At 40.5% G+C, this 13,455-nt stretch overlaps 1 protein-coding gene across 1 annotated transcript in view; it reads left to right on the top strand.

Annotated features, from left to right (window-relative positions):
- Positions 1-13,455, top strand: part of LOC148871041 (AP-2 complex subunit alpha-1-like) — a 150,505-nt gene that overhangs the window by 20,265 nt on the left and 116,785 nt on the right. The window lies entirely within an intron of this gene.

Raw genomic sequence — 13,455 nt, forward strand, 5'->3', positions numbered from 1 at the left:
AGTTTAACGCAGGATTTATGGAATGTGGAAGTTGAGGGTGACTATCAAGTGGTTTTTTGCTGGATGACAAGGCAAGACCAAATTCCATGGAAATTCAGACCTTTAGTCAGAATGGCTCAAGCTCTAGTTGTTGATTTGAATGCCTCATTCAAGTGGGTGTCTATGAGTGCCAACATTTTCGTTAATTCTCTAGCTAAGGCTGGAGTGGGGAAATCTTGTTTAGAATGGGGATGCCCAAGACTGGCTGCTAATTTGTAATATGTAATCAGTTGCTGTCTTTTGTTTTTTTGTCTTTTATTTTTGCTCTGTTTTTATTTGTGGGTGGCCTCTTGGGAGGTCCAGCAATGTACGCTTTTTTGGCTGTATACTTTGTGTGCAGCTTGGTGTTGAATGTTTTTTTTGTTTTTTTTCCGCTCTGTTGCTTATCAAAAAAAAAAAATAATAAAGAACAGGACCTAAGAACAGGAATTGATAATATCTTCATCAAAGTGGCACACTGAGCAAAAACTCTTGAATTGTTTGCAGACTACACAATGGGTAGCATTATTAGAAAGTGAAGACAAGTGGCTGGATCTGCCCCTAACAGGTCAATAGTGCAAGTGGAATGGAAACCACCACAGCTGGCTCAACTCAAGCTGAATTTTGATGGTTGCAACTTAGGCAACCTGGATCCATCAGGTAGGGGGGGGTGATCAGGAATCACCCGGGGGATATTATGGCTATATATTCAGGTCCCATTGGAATTGGGGACTCAGTCAAGGCAGAACTAAAGACTACGTTAGCAGGGATGAAAAGGGATAAGCTAATGAGGTATAGCTATCTGGGAGTTGAAAGAGATTCTGAAGTCATAACAGGGTGGTTGGAAAGTAATGAGGAGGGACCTTAAAGGTATAGATATGAAATCAGGAAAGTCAAGGAATTAATAAGGGAATCGAGGGCAACCATACAGTAGACACCTAGGACTGCTAATAGCCTAGCAGATGGGATGGCAAAACTGGGGGTGTCAAGGAATTGGATGGTTAGTCAAGGTTGACCATTCTTTCACTTTTATGTACTTGATGTTTCTCAATTTAATAAAATTTATTCTTTGTTTCTGATAAAAAAAAGGTATAGCATTTTCATAAACAAATGCGTTATCTCAATTAAAATAAATGTAAAGCATTGAAATCAATCAATGCAGTGGTGGCCCCACTTCTTTTATAATATTTTATTATAAAAACTGGCTTAAAAGGTAAGAGTATAAAGGTGCCAACTGGCCCACTTGATAAGGTCTCTGGCTGGTTGTAGCATGACAGATGGGATTGATTCCTGTCTTCACCAGGGTTGAGGGGGTTATGGGTTTGGGGGATAGACTACCCCCCATTGTGTAGTCCCATGGAACCAGAAAAGGATTAGAGTATATGAGGTTTAGAGGTACTGTACCTAGCGCAACAAAGGCATATGAGGTGCATGCCCTTTCTAAACACCTCTATACTAGAGGTGTATGCCTCAAGTGCATATTGTATACCCCTGCATATTTCATTAGTGCCTCACATGACGGTGCACCTCCAAGCATACACCACCATTGCTTTTTAGAACACTGAAACGGTTTTTTTCTCTCTAAACGGGCTTTCTAATGAGCACATTTGAATAAGTGCTTATAAGAGAAGAACTTTTTTAGCATTTGGTGGCAACGGGGCCCTTTCTTTAAAATGTGCTTCTCATAGACATAAAAATCTAGAAGCCTTTGTATTTTGGCCTTTTCAAATGGGCCTTTTGATCCAAAAAAGCCCGTTTGCAGATGTTTACCAAGCTTTTTGTGAGTGCTTTTGGCTTCTTGAACGCAGTAAGCCCAAAAATTGCTTATTAGAAGACCAAACATAGCCTGAATAGGATAATGTCTTGCGAAGTGTAGGCATGTCACTACCACCTTATCTCTGCTAACTCTCAACCCTTTGGTTAAACCAAGCCTATCTGTCCTAAAGATCGTTCTATTAGCTATTAGAGTAAACAGGAATGAGGAAAGATCCCTTGTTTTAAGTCTTCTCTTTACATAAAAAAATTGATTAACTATGTCAATGTAGTGGTAGACTGCAAACACACCATTATCCAACCATTTCCACTTCTCCCCAAATCTACAATTTTCCATTACAAGCTCTAGAAAGGTCCAGTCCACCATGTCATAAGCTTTCTTCATGTCTAACTTATAGACCCAAGCTTTCCTTATAGATCTATGAAACTATTGAACACAAACAATTCTTATAAGAATTTTTGATATGTCATCTATTTCACGTGAATGAAAACAACTAGAAAGTGTGATATGATATTAAAGAATGCTGTCTTGAACCTAAAGGGAAAGGACTTTTGCTGGAACATCTTTGCTTATATCACTTCTTGGACAAATTCTGCTAACTTTGACACTATGGATTTTTGTATCAGTGGAAATCTGCTGAATTAAAAAAATCTGTAAAAGAAAAAATATTTTCTTGAAGAAGAGAAAAGAGAGAAGAAGAGGAAGAGAGTTGAGAAAGAAAAAGAGAGCTTAATTCTGGCCGCCCCCTTCACTAGTATTTATATTAAAAATACAAAGTGGAGTGCAATGACTAATATGCCCTTATAGGGCGGCAATCATCTAAAAACACATAAAGACAAGAAATAATAAGCAAATGACCTAACATAAATTCTGTGGTCCCCACTTCTTATCTAACAATTAACACTATTAAATCTACACAAAACTGATTAAATCCTCAACACTCCCCCTCCCCCTCAAGCTGGGAGTAAATGTCACACATTCCCAACTTGCGTAAATCATGTTCAAGCTTGTTCTTTGCAACCCCTATAGTGATGACATCATCCAACTGCAATTCTAAAGAGACATAAGGCAAGCAAACTTCTTCGGTTGTTACCCTTTCTCTTATGAAGTGCCTATCAACTTCAATGTGTTTTGTCCTGTCATTCTGAATTGGATTATGGGCAATATTGATTGCAACTTGATTGTCACAATATAACATTGCAGGTTCCTCTACTTTTACCCCAATCTCACTCAACAAGGATCTAACCCAAAGTAGTTTTGAGACACCGTGAACCATGGATCTATATTCAGCCTCTGCACTGGACCTAACCACAACTGGTGTGAGATGCAATAGGTAGTACACTTTCTCTTTCCTTTGCGAAGTGCAATGGGAAGATCAAGGTCCATGGGATCGGATGCAACAATAGTGTTAGGTATAGGAACATTATCATCAGAAAAAATAATAGGCTCAGGCTCAAGGGGGGTACCTAGAATTGTGTTTGTGGAATCTGGAGCCCCAGAAGGACTGATGGAGAGTGGTGCGGGTTCTACTAGTTGAACATGTATGGAGTCAACCCTCTTCTAGTGACGTTGATAATGCTGAGTGGCTACCTGTAGTGGATCAGGTAACGGAATTGACGAAGGTGCTGATGGTAAAATTGGTGGCACAAAAGAAATAGGAAAAGGAACAGACTGTGAGTTCTCCCCAAGACTCTCCCTCTAAGGAGAACCACCAGAGAAAAAGAATGCAGACTAAAAAAAGGTAACATCCATAGTGACAAATCTACTTCCCGACACAGGATCATAACAACAATACCCCTTTTGGTTTTGAGCATATCTAAAGAAAACACGTTTCTTGGCCTTAGGATCCAATTTCTTGCGATGGGGGTCTAAGAATATGAACAAAGGAAACACACCAAAAAACCCTCAAAGGTATATGAAACATCTCTCCATCTGGAAAAAGAAGATTGAGTAACACCTTAAACCCTAAAGTACATGAAGAGACATGGTTAATAAAATGTATAGTTGTGAGAACTACATCCCCCTAGAAATGAATAGGAACTGAAGCATTGTCCATATGATTTCTTGCCACCTCCACAATGTGTCTATTTTCCCTCTCTGCTACTCCATTTTGTTGTGGCATATATGTTCAACTACTTTGATGAATTACACTATGCTCCAAAAAGTATGTGGCCAAATCCTTTTCAAAGTATTCTTTGGCATTATCTGATCTGAAGACCTTAGTTCTCACTCCAAATTGTGTGAGAACCATCTAGTGAAACTGTCATACCAAATTAGCTACCTCATCACGAGATCTCATCAAATGTGTCCAAGAATACCATGTGTAATCATCCACAAACAAGAGGATATAATGGTATCCACCCATAGAAGGAATATGATATGATCCCCATACATCAGCGTGAACAACATCAAAAGCAAAAGCATTTACAATGCTTTCCCAACTAACAAATCTCACACTCCAAAGTAGATAACTGGACAAATTCAAACAACTTTGGAAACAAAAACTTTAATAAACTGAAAGAAAGATGACCCAACCGATTATTCCAAAGCATAATTTGACTTACTGACTTTGATCCACTACTACTGCTGTTACTAACATGATGGCTCTGATGTCTCGGTATCTTGTCCAAAAAGTAGACTCCATTCACCTCATAACCACTCCCAATTGTCTTCTTTGATTCTAGATCCTGCAAAATACAATTACCAAGAAGGAAGGTCACTGAACAATTCAAAATTTTTGTCAAAGAACTAACAGAAAGAATGTTAGTATTAAGTCTTGGGACATGTACGACAAAAGATAAAGTAATATCATTGGTCACTCTAACTGTCCCTTTACTAGCAATGGGAACATGTACCCTAATTTTCCACGAGCACCAATGGCCATCTTCACTAATTATGCCCATTCTAAATAATTTGTTCCATCTAATTTAACCGTGGAAATAATTCCAGACCCAAACATATCACTCATACCTCCAACACCTAGACCCATGTTACCAGTGGACTTCTGTTCAGCACTCCAACCCTCCATCTTGGCTTCAAATGGTTCAAAACTAGCAAAACACTAGGTAGAAAACTTCTGAGATCATATTTGATCTCACTCAAGGGCGACTGACCTTTCCGAAAGGAGAAAACCCTATCCGGAGAAAAAAACCCTTTCTCCCACTATCTTCTATTGGAGAGAAGAGTGAATCAATCACTGTAGAAGGCTTAAAACTATCCAGAAACCTAATCGCCCACTCTAAAAACTTAGAGAAGTCCAACAAGGTCCAAGCGCCCAAGATCAGACCAAGAATGAAGAGTCCAACTTACCTAGGATTCTTCCCTGCACTCTAGTTCTTCCTGATTTTGATGCCAAGACCTAGATCACCTTCTTGATGACTGAAATACACCAAAAAAATCCAAGAACTGGGCAGTCTGAAGTAGATTGATCAGCCCTTTTATCTCTTCATGCAATCGGCTGATCTAGGGTTGCATGGGAGAACTCCAAGAAACCCTAGCTTTGCTCTGATACCAAGTAGAAATCTACTGAATTAAAAAAATCTGTAAAAGAAAAGATATTTTCTTGAAGAAGAGAAGAGAGAGAAGAAGAGGAAGAGATTTGAGAAAGAAAAAGAGAGCTTAATTCTAGCCGCCCCCTTCACTAGTATTTATAGTAAAAATATAAAGTGGAGTACAATGACTAATATGCCCTTATAGGGTGGCAAGCATCTAAAAACACAATATGCCCTCCAAATTGGAAGTCAATTGGGGAAAAAGCTGTGTAGCCGGAATCAACATTGAAGGGGGGGGATATCCAAGCCATGGCAAATCTGTTAGGTTGTGAAGTGAAAAATTGGCCTCTGGAATACTTAGGAATGCCCTTGGGTGGGAATCCGAATGCTGAAAGCTTCTGGAAACCGGTGGTAGAGAGGTTCATGAAGAAGTTGGCAATGTGGAACATAAATTATATTTCCTTGGGGGGAAGAATCACCTTGAAGAAAAGAAAGATTATTTAGTGAAATGGGAGCAAGTTTGTTACCCTAAGGACCAGGGTGGATTAGGTATAGGGAACTTAATAAAGAGAAACAAGGCCCTCCTAGGTAAATAGCTATGGAGATTCCCTTGTGAGGAAGAAAGGTTGTGGCACAAGGTCATTAAAAGCTTACATGGTGATGCAGGTAACGGTTGGGATGCAAAATTAGCCCCCAATGCAGCTCCATCCTCTCCTTGGAAGGCAATCTTTGAGGTATATCCAACTTTTCTTCAATTTATCAGGTTTGATGTTGGTTGTGGCAACAAAGTTTTATTCTGGGAAGACCTTTGGGTTGGGGATGTGCCTCTTATGTTCAATTTCCCAGACCTCTACTCTTTATCAAACTATAAAAACAAACCTGTTGCTAGGTTTGGTGTGCTTTCAAAATCAGGGATCTCTTGGGATTTTGGCTTTAGAAGAGGATTGAGGGAAAATGAGTGTGAGTCTCTAGTGCTGTTGATTTCAACACTTGAAACGGTCTACTTGGAGAGAAATTTGGTTTGCTCATTCATATTAACCCTATGGGGGTGAACTTCCCAGTGAGAGAAATTTGGACTAAACCAATCCCTCCAAAAGTACAAGCTTTCTGTTGGGAAGTGTTCCTAGGGAAGGTAAACACTTGTGATGTGCTACAGAAAAGCAGGCCAAACAATTGCCTCTCTCCTCATGTGTGTGTCCTTTGTTTGGGATGTGGTGACACTCTAACCCACTTACTATTATCTTGCTCTTTTGCTTCTGGTATTTGGAACGTTGTTTGTTCTCTCATTGTTTTTTCTCTCTTTGGGTGTAGGTGGAATCCTCCATTAAACTTGCAGAGCCTATTTTCCCCTTCCTTTTTCAGGTGGCACATGAAAAGGGGAAGGACTATGTGAAGAGGTTTGTGGGCTGCAGTATGCTGGACATTATGGGAAGAAAGAAATACTAGGATCTTCTAAGAAAATGAGAGAGGGGGTGAAGAATTGACGGTTGTGATCCACATAAGGGCAGTACAGTGGCTGAAATCACTAGAACTATTTACAGATTACACAGTGGAAGACATGTTGAGAAAGTGGGGCGAGATTGCAAACTGCACTCAGGTCAAACCAATAATAAGGGTGTCCTGGACTCCCCCACCTGCTGGCTTCTTAAAGTTAAATTTTGATGGGAGTTGTAGGGGGAATCCGGGACAATCAGGGATTGGAGGTTGTTAGAGTGCTCGAGTCAGGGTTTTTTTGGTCATTCTGGTTTATCTTCTTGAAAGTGAAAGGTCTATTGTATCTGAGTTTAAGCTATGTATCCCATCTTATATGAGGGACAAAACTGTCTTTCTTGTAACTCCAAGTTTTATGAATAAAATCCAAGTGGGTTGGCTAGGAGAGTGATTTTTCACATTCTCTCTTCTAGTCTGGCCGAACATTCTTCTCCTTCTTTCTCTTTTCCTTCTTCTTCCTTCTTCTCTACTTTGACCTAGAATCAACTAGGGTTTATTCACATGGTATCAGAGCTGTAAGGTTGTATCTCTATTTCTTTCTTGTTGCTGTTCTCTTTCTGGGTTCGCCGCCAGCTTTCACAGTCGTCTTCTTCTTTTTCGATTGACTTGAGTGGAGGTTCGATAAGAGGCTGAAAAGGAGTTGTCGTTTTGTGGGTCTGGAGGTGAGAATGCCTCTAGTCGTTGCTGTGGTGGTCGTTGAAGTGGTATACTAAACCCTCTATTCAGTATCGAAGAGGGCTGAATGTGGACAGGTATGAACATTACTGTTGTTTGTTCAAATAAGGGACTATGAATGTTTTCTTGTTGCTTCAAAAGTTGGTTGTGGTGATGCTCGGTGTGACTGATATGCATTTCAGTCGTATTCCTCTACATCTCTCTTCATATGTATGCTGAAAGAAGACTTGTCGACTACTGAAGTTCACAACAACAGTAGATTGGTGGTGGTTGTGTCCTAGACCTTGTGTGTAATCAGTTCTGCAGTGTGCAGCCCAGGCGTTTGATGTGAAGACTGAGTGATTTCAGTCTTAGTGTGTGGTGTGTAATGTGTATTTAAAGCTGGGGTTGGTGGTGCTATAAGTGAGATAAGCCGTGTGAAAGAGTGTGTGGTTGTGTTGTATATTTGAAGGTGAAATAATGGAGATGGATTCTTCCGTAGATGGGAATGACAACAAAACCAACATCATGCTTTCTTCAGATTATATAAGTGTTCAAATGACATCCATCAAGTTGAATGGTGAGAACTATGTACCATGGGCAAAATCTGTGGAGGTGTTCTTGAAGGCCAAGAGGAAAGTAAAACATGTGAGGGAGGAGAAACCTTCCTCTAATTCTCCTGGGTTTAGTGATTGGGAACAAGATGATGCACAGATAATGACATGGCTTTAGAACAGCATGGAACCAAATATTAGTGTGAACTTCATGTTCCTAGATACAACCAAAGAAATCTGGGATCATGCTAAAAAGTTGTACTCTGGACAAGACAACACAACTAGGGTATATCAGTTATACCAAGAGTACTTCAATTTGAAGCAAGGAAGTCAAAGCTTAGAGGGGTATTATGCAAGTTTGAGGAACATTGGCAATGAGCTAAATGTGTATCACCCTCTAACATCAGATGTCCAGATCCAACAAAAGCAACGTGAACAACTTGATGTGACTAGGTTTCTTGTGGGTTTGAAGGCTGAGTATGAGCCGGTCGGAGCATAGATATTGGGGGGATCAGCTCTCCCTTCACTTGAAGAAGTTTTTGCCCGTCTTAAAAGGACATCCATTGAGCCAGTGGAACATTCTTCCTTCTTTGATAGATCTATTTTGGTAGTGACTAAAGGGAGTGGCCGTGGAAGTAGAAGTGGTGGTGGTAGCAGTAACCCTCCAAGCAACCATGGTGGACACATGTTTAATCGGGCTAGTGGACGGACTGGATGCCGAGAGTCAGGGGGAGGCCGTGGAAGAGGAAGGAGTAATGCTCAGAGAAAATGTACACGTTGTGGCTTAGAGGGGCACACTGTTAATTTCTGTTATGATTTGCGTGGTCCACCCAACACTTGGGCTAACCATGCTACATCTAAGAGTGGTAGCACAATTACTGAAATCCAGCAAACTGCCCCAATCCCCTCCACACCCACTTGTGCTTCAGGGCAGGAAATGGTGAGTGTACCACGGGCAGTATATGAACAGTTCCTTCAAACATCTCAGCAAAACACAATTACACTTGCCCATTCAGGTATGACTTGCTTAGCTTCCAAAGCCTCACCCTGGATCATTGATTCCGGAGCCTCGGACCATATGTCTGGGACTCTTGATGTATTTTCCTCCCTTTCTCGCCCCTCCACATCTCAGTCAGTTACTCTTGCTAATGGTTCTACATCTCCTATCTGTGTTGTTGGTGATGTTGATTTCTCCTCCTTGTCTTTAACATCTATTTTATATGTTCCTAAGTTCCCGTTTAATCTTATGTCTGTTAGCAGATTAACCAAGTCTCTTAATTGTCCTGTAACCTTCTATCATCCTTCTTGTGTGTTTCAGGATCTCAAGATGGGGAAGAAGATTGGTGGAAGGCATGAAGCAGGTGGTTTGTATTACCTTGATGGTGGTGGCCCCCCAGTGGCTTTTCAGTCGTCTCTTACTCCTCTCCAATGGCACTACAGACTCGGTCATCCCTCTCTCAAGGCTTTGAAGCTGCTAGTTCCTTCTTTGAGTCATCTTTCATCGTTAGATTGTGAGTCATGTCAGTTGGGAAAACATCATCGAGTCTCATTTAGTCCAAGAATTGATAGTAGTGTCTCTACTCCTTTTGCTTTAGTTCATTCTGATGTATGTGGTCAAGTTAAAGTTGTGTCATACAATGGGTTTAAGTACTTTGTAATCTTTGTTGATGACTTTTCAAGGATGACATGGATCTACCTTATGAAAGACCGTAGTGAATTGCTCTCTATTTTTTAGAAATTTCATGCTGAAATACGCACTCAATTTGGTGTTCATATGAAAATACTTTGCTCCGATAATGCCAAAGAATACATCTCCTCACCATTTCAGCAATACCTAGAACATCATGGAATAATTCATCAAACTTCTTGTGCCTACACCCCGCAACAAAACGGTGTAGCTGAACGGAAAAATAGACATCTTCTTGAAACTGCTCGGTCCTTGATGATTAATATGCATGTCCCAAAGCATTTTTGGAGTGATACTGTTCTTACATCCTTTTTTTGATAAATCGGATGCCCATGTCAATCATTGGAAGTCAATCCCCTTTCTCCGTGTTGTTTCCCACTTTGTCTCCATTTCCTCTCACCCCAAGAGTCTTTGGTTGTGTTTGTTTTGTTCAACACTTGGGGCCTGGAGTAGACAAGCTAGATGCTCGAGCTACGAAGTGTATTTTTCTTCGGTACTCGAGGACTCATAAAGGGTATAAGTGTTATAACCCAAAATTTCATAAATCGTTTGTGTGCTCTGATGTCACCTTCTTTGAATCAGTTCCATTTTTCTCAGATGTCGGGGTCTCTTCTTCTCCCTCTGTGGTTCCTCTTCCTGTACCGGTTATGGACCCTCTCCCTGTAGCTTCCATTCCTACTACAGATGCACATCATATGTTTGTTACTACAGAGAGGCCGCCAATTACTCAAGTTTATACCCGCAGAAGGGCTTCGGCCCCTCCTCCACTTCAGCACCTGTCGACAGATCCTGCTACTGCTCCTCCCTCGGATCTTGATCTTCCTATTGCTTTGCGGAAAGGTAAACTTATTTGTACTTCTAATCCCATTTCAGACTATGTTTCCACTGTTCACCTTTCTGCTTCTCATTGCAAGTTTATATCATTACTCTCATCGGTTCTCATTCCCAAGACTGTACAGGAAGCCCTTACCTCCCCAGGGTGGAGGCAAGCCATGGAAGAAAAACTCTCTGCTCTACAACATAATCACACGTGGGAACTCACCACCCTTCCTCCTGGTAAACACACTGTTGGGTGTAAATGGGTCTATACAGTGAAGCATATTTCTGATGGCAGTGTAGAACGATTGAAGGCACGGTTAGTGGCCAAGGGCTATTCTCAGTTATATGGTGTGGACTATATGGAGACATTCTCTCCTGTGGCTAAAATTGGTTCAGTTCGGGTGTTAATCTCATTAGCTGCTATGTATGATTGGCCTCTTGTGCAACTTGGGTGATCTTGTTGAGGAGGTGTATATGGAGCAACAACTAGGGTTTGTTGCTCAGGGGGAGGCTGGTAAGGTGTACAGGCTCAAAAAGGCAACCTATGGACTGAAACAATCTCCACGTGCATGGTTTGGCAGCTTCAGTGAAGTGGTGAAGGCCTTTGGGATGAAACAGTGTCAGGTTGATCATTCTGTGCTCAACTATAACTCAAAGGATGGGACAATCTTGCTAGTCGTGTATGTAGATGATATTGTCATAACTGGAAGTTACAACAATGGCATTGACAGGCTGAAAAAATTCTTACAGGACCACTTCAATATGAAAGATCTGGGGAAGCTAAAGTATTTCCTAGGGATTGAGGTTGCGAGGTCAAAACAGGGGATCAACCTATGTTAGAGAAAATATGTTCTTGATCTACTTGAAGAAATAGGGTTGTTAGGTGCTAAACCAGCAAAGACTCCTATGGAACTCAATGCCAAGTTAAGTGTGGATGCCGGTGAAGAGTTTGATGATCCTGGAAGATACAGAAGGTTGGTGGGAAAGTTGAACTATCTGACCATTATCCGACCAGATATATCATTTGCTATGAGTATGGTGAGTCAATTTATGCAACATCCCCGGGTTCCTCACTGGGAAGCTGTTCTGAGAATTGTTAGGTACCTAAAGGGTGCTCCAGGTCGTGGTTTGTTATACCAAAAGGGGGGAACTCTTGAGATAGTAAGATACACAGATGCTCACTGGGCTGGCTCTATATCAGACAGGAGATCAACCACAGGGTATTGTACCTTCCTAGGTGGCAATCTTGTAACTTGGAAGAGCAAGAAGCAAACAATGGTAGCAAGAAGTAGTGCGGAAGCAGAGTATAGGGCTATGGCCCATACTGCATGTGAACTAGTATGGCTGAAGAACTTACTACAGGAGATGGGGTTCTCAATTGACAAATCCATGAAACTATACTGTGATAACCAAGCTGCTGTTCACATCTCATCCAATCCCGTCTTCCATGAAAGAACTAAACATATTGAGGTGGATTGTTACTTTGTGAGAGAGAAAGTGATAAGTGGGGTAATTACTACATCTCATGTGAGCTCAGGAAATCAGTGGGCAGATCTCTTCACAAAGGGATTGTCTCGGGGAAGAATAGATTACATTTGTAACAAGTTGGGACTATATGATATATACTCTCCAGCTTGAGGGGGGGAGTGTTAGAGTGCTCGAGTCAGGGGTATTTTGGTCATTCTAGTTTATCTTCTTGAAAGTGAAAGGTCTATTGTATCTGAGTTTAAGTTATGTGTCCCATCTTATATGAGGGACAAAACTGTCTTTTTTGTAACTCCAAGTTTTATGAATAAAATCCAAGTGGGTCGGCTAGGAGAGTGATTTTTCACATTCTCTCTTCTAGTTTGGCCGGACATTCTTCTCTTTCTTTCTCTTTTCTTTTTTCTTCCTTCTTCTCTACTTTGACCTAGAATCAACTAGGGTTTATTCATAGAGGTGTTTTTAGGGAAGAGAGTGGGGTCATTTATGCCCTGTTCTCAGGCCCAATTGGTATGGGGGATTCCCTTAGAGCTGAGATCTTGGCAGTTATGGAAGGAGTTCAGAAAGCCAAGGAGATGAATGTCAGGAAACTCATAATTGAAGGGGACTCAGAGGTGGTGATAGGGTGGCTTATTAAAGATGACTGCGGTTTATGGAACTACAGAAATGAGAAGAGGAAATTCAGGTGGCTGGTGTGGGAGATGGAAATCAGGATGAGTTGGGTTAAGAGATCAGCTAACTCTTTAGCTGATGGATTAGATAAACAAGGGATAGAAAGGGAAGCAATGTTTTGGGCTAAGCTGTAACTTAATTGTTTCCTTTTGTTTCTTTTTCTCTTTTTCTCTCTTTGGAAGATTTAAGTTGTATTCGGAAGATAAGAGTTCTTGTCTTCCTTGCTGTAAATATTTTGATATTTCAAAGATTTGAATGAATATGTTATTGATAAAAAAAATGTCTTCCTTAGCTTCGTCTCCTTTGGAGATATTTTCTTCTATAAAAATCCTCGCATTCCTTTCATCCTGTAAAATCCAAATAATGTTAAAAGCATTATAAGCCTATGAGGGTCACCTTACTTATATGCCTTGCTATTTTGCACATGGCTTTATAATTTTTTTTTTTTTTACATTCTTTATTTTTTTATATTCTTTATTTTTTTATATTATAATAATTAAAAAGACACAATTACACTAAATTATTCATTTTGTGGGTTTGTATACTTACTTTTCTTGTTTTGACCCTTTATATTCCACTCTGATAAGGCCTCCCTAACAGTACTATATTTAAAACACCAACCGATATCGATCAAATTGCAAAAATGAGTCCAAATAAATGAACCGAAAGGGTAGTTTTAGAAGCTAGATTACATTATTGTCTTTTTTTGGCTTTCCACTCAAATATAATGTTAAATCCCAACCCCTGGGAAACAAGAGAAAAAAAGGAAGGCAAAACCGTACTTTTAATGGACGTGTAACATAAAAGTTCCTT

This window comes from Nelumbo lutea, chromosome 2 (genome assembly GCF_056320005.1).
Source record: "Nelumbo lutea isolate HS-2025 chromosome 2, American lotus-T2T, whole genome shotgun sequence".
Classification (NCBI taxonomy): Eukaryota; Viridiplantae; Streptophyta; class Magnoliopsida; order Proteales; family Nelumbonaceae; genus Nelumbo; species Nelumbo lutea.